Genomic DNA, 4,185 nt, shown 5'->3' with positions numbered 1-4,185 from the left:
GGAGAGAGACTGAGACCCTCTCATTGAGGACAGGGGGGGGGGTGGTCGGGGCTGAGACAGCCACCATGGTGGTCTTCATAAAACGCCGAACAAACATGGCAAACATAAATACACACTACAGTAATTTCCCTTCTTTATTTCCTCTTAGCGATACAACAAAAATGAAGCCATGCTGAACTAAGGTCTGAGTTCCATTTTTTTTCCCAGCACTGCACTACTCTATGTCCAAAATGTGGGAATAACTTGCCGACATAGGACTTAGAATAGAAAACTCAAAAGCAGCTGCACACCAGGCTAAAGTCACCATGCCCAATGTAAATAGTCGGTAAAATTCATCCCAGCTCTGGAGAAAACCATGTTCACTGGAGTGATAGGGCAACATCCATTTCTTTGGGGATGAGTTAGAGAGACGTTCTAGCAACATCGAATGTAATTAATTGTTAATTTATTAGAACATTATTAACAATAACCCTTTATGAAGTTCAAATCTTAATATTTCCTATTATATGTCAAAAAGTGCTATTTTCAGGGTTAAAAATGACAGATTTGCTGTGAGAAAGAGTTTATGCAAACATACATGCTATAACACATTTGAATAGGCTTTCCAAGCCACTTAAGACCAGTGTGTGATTGTAAAAGTGACACAGTCATTTTATGGCAGCAAGGCATTATTGCGCATTTGCTTTCCTGAATATTCCATAGGGGAGGATTAAATCCAATGCCGGGAGTTTTGTTTTTCAGGGACCCCACACATCTTTGCTAGTGTTTGTGCAGTGGCTTTGCCAAAGGCCAACACACACACAAACACTTTGTGTTCGTCTGTTTCACTCTCAATCCGACACTAGCCAGCATCTGGGGGTCACAATGGGCAACAATCCCCTCCAAATGACCCCTGAGCTGAACAAAGCTTTTGATTTAGTGCTTTTTATTTTGAGCCTGGTGACTAGTTCACAATAGAGAACAACAACCTGTTGTCTACTGACTGAGCCACTCCCTCCCCCTACATCAAACCCTGCACTGAGAGTGACCTGCCTTATCTGTGTGTGTGGGAGTGTGTGGATGAGCTGTTTTGGTGGGAGGCTGAGAAAGAGAAAAGGCATTACTAAAGACAAATATGTATGTTCAAGACCCTCCTTGTCCTATGATCAGTGAAAGAGATTGATGACTATGCCATACAGTGTAAGCTATCAAGACCAGACACTATGTTTTCCTTCCAAAATGCAAACTTTTGCTTCATTATTAGTGATGCTAGCATTTTTAGGGTTACGACATTTGTGGTTTGTGGGATCGGGCAGGAGACTAATAGGAATGCCTCTGGCTTGGAAAGCCTGTTCAGGATGAAGGCACATCTGCCCTTGATGACTGAAACCTTTTGGGAAAAACTAAACTTACATGAGGCCAAAACCAACACTACTAGAAATGGAGGAGTGGTGGCACATGTTTGACTTGAATAAGACTCTAGGATCTCAGATTAGTGCAAGAGATAATTCATTCTCAAATATTGCAGTACAAGGTTAGCCACAAGAGAGCTCATTTGGAAAACTCTCCCCAAAACAACTGGACTTAGCATTCCGTGTCGGAACATCACAAACCACATGGTGGGGCGATACTGGAAGGCTGAAGTATTGTTTATGGATGAGATGTCTGCATGTCTGCCTTCATGCAAGCTTCAAGACTGGTTTGTATTTTGCCTGGCCTTTCCAGGTTTTTAGAAGTCTAAATAGCCAGCACATCCTTGTCCCTGGCGCAAGACCAGCACCTACTGTGTCAAATCTATCATTCCCTCCAGTAGGACTTGTTGCATTCCAATACCAAGTCTTAATAGTTTGTTTTCAATCTTAGATGGATCTACTTGTCCAGACTAGAGATTCAACATATGGCAATACAAGCTAGAACTGCCTGGAATGTAAGCTCTTCAGTCCAGCATGATCTTAGGAATGCAAAATGATAGGGAGATATTTAGACTATGAAGATCATTCAAATAGTAAGGATATTTTGCATATCCCACTTCAGGGCCATCCAAAGTAACCAGCCTTGCTTAAAATGATATTCAGTCTGAGCTTGTATTGGATATTCACATGCAAACCAACCGGCCAGAGAAGAATGAATTCAACACTTTTGCTTTACAGTGTAGCCTTGACACGTTACTGATCTGGTGTGAAGTCGACCACCTGCTTAAGCAATCAATGAAGAGCTGGCTACAGTTTTACTTTCACACCGTCTCAAGCGCATCCAACCGCAGACAGTGAGAGGATGGTTTTTCCCAGCAGTGTGTTCTTTTCTTGCTACGAAGGTCGGTTTGAATAAAAAATGTACCTGTCTGCCTATCTTGCTCATCTTCCTTTTTTTGCCTTCCATGATATTCCCCTATCACCAATCCTCACATTTTCTCTGCAGCATTGAGCTCTTTATCCAGTGTCATCGACAGCCTCTCTGCCTGATTCTCTCTCTCTCTCTCTCTCTCTCTCTCTCTCTCTCTCTCTCTCTCTCTCTCTTAACCATAGTCCTGGAGGGAACCCCAGTAAAAATGTATAGCTACGCAGCCATGGCTTATTCTCATTTTCAAATTTATATTTCCATCATCTACTTCCCCCAAAAACAGTTCTCTCCCATCCACTCTTTCCCTGCCAAGTTGAGCAGGATGTCCTCCTAACTCTCCAATTCCATGGATATTACCTTTCATGGGACGTTTTGAATCCAGCCCCATCCACTCGGCCCCTCGAGGAGGGCAGGCGTTTCAGGTTTAACCTACTCTTCCTTTGGCCTTCCTCGCTTTCACTCTTGAACTCTGGTAGAGAAGAAGTGGCGGGCTCTTAATAGGGCACGTCAGCTGAATGGGGCAGAAAACTCATCAAACAGTCATTACATACCTCATAGCACCTGTGAAAGACTGTTTCTCAGATTCTGCCTAATAGATCATTCCTCGGCCCTAAGTGCAAGTAGAAAATATGATAGTGGCCATCTTTCCCTTATCCAACCTATAAGCTTACAGCATTTGCTGTAACTTTCCTTTGAAAATTTCTTTGTCTTACTTTATTTTTTGTCTTACTTTTTTTCTGGCACTGTAACTGTCATTAGGTGCTAATTAGGCAGCTGGACCTGGCTTTCTGCAAAGCCGCTTGATGACAATGTGTACTGCAAGGAGTGAAGCTGAAAAATAAACGGAATGATTTCAATTGAATAATGGACTGTCACATTAGGCTTAAGCTGGGTGTCTATTTTGTGCTCCTCTGCTTTCTTTAGGCCATTTTATCCTTTCTTGATTCACTGACTCCCTCTTTGTTGAAATCCCATTTGCTTCTGTAGGTGCAACACTCACAAAGTGGACTTTATAATTAAGGGATATTCTTCACTAAAGGTGTGGCACGGTGGTCCTGCAGGGCATGTCTTTGCCACACGATTCCTGGTTATTATAGTGTTGGTAAGATCTCCTTGTGTTTATGTGGGTTTCCTCCAGGTTTCCTGCCACAGTCCAAAAACATATGTGTGCATGTCAACTGGTTGTGTGAACTTCTCTACAGTTATGAGTGGGTGAGAGTGTAAAATAGTCTACTGGTGTATGAGTGACTGGGTTAGTTTGTCATGCCTTGGGATGTACTAGCTCTCTTTTCAAGGTGTGCTCCTGACTTGCGCCCACTGATTTCGGGTAGTTGCTGGACCGGCCACGACCCTAAACAGAATTAATTGGATATAAAAAATATTTTCACTAGTAATGTACACTAGGCTAGTTGGTCCGATCACATTTATACCTACCTATGAAGCTTGCAAGTTAGCTGGAGAATTCTTGATTTTATTTTTTCTGCCCTTAAAATGAATATTGCTAAAATGATCAACATACTGAGACCTGAAGTTGAACTCCAGAAGTGACACACTGAATCTTCCCCAAATCTCATTAGGAGCTGGAACAGTTGGTGAGGTGTTTCTAGGCACTGGACACCAGACGGTTTTCCTCCTTGTTCTGCAACAAAATGGCTTAATCTGAGCTATGTGACCGGGTTCGGCCAGCTTTTGGAATCACAGGCCCTTGAAATAGATGCTTGGCTCTGCCAGGTCCCTGGTGGAACTGGCAGCCAAAGGAGGGTAGCCAGTCCAGAATGCAAGGGAGCCAGAACCGTCTCCATCTGCCGGGAGCTATACCCCACTGTCCTGCCACTGAGCTGCCCTAATTGAGTGCTAGTACCTTGC

Source organism: Hoplias malabaricus, chromosome 9 (assembly GCF_029633855.1).
Source record: "Hoplias malabaricus isolate fHopMal1 chromosome 9, fHopMal1.hap1, whole genome shotgun sequence".
Taxonomy (NCBI): Eukaryota; Metazoa; Chordata; class Actinopteri; order Characiformes; family Erythrinidae; genus Hoplias; species Hoplias malabaricus.
The sequence above is the reverse complement of the archived record's forward strand: the minus strand, read 5'-3'. Positions refer to the sequence as shown.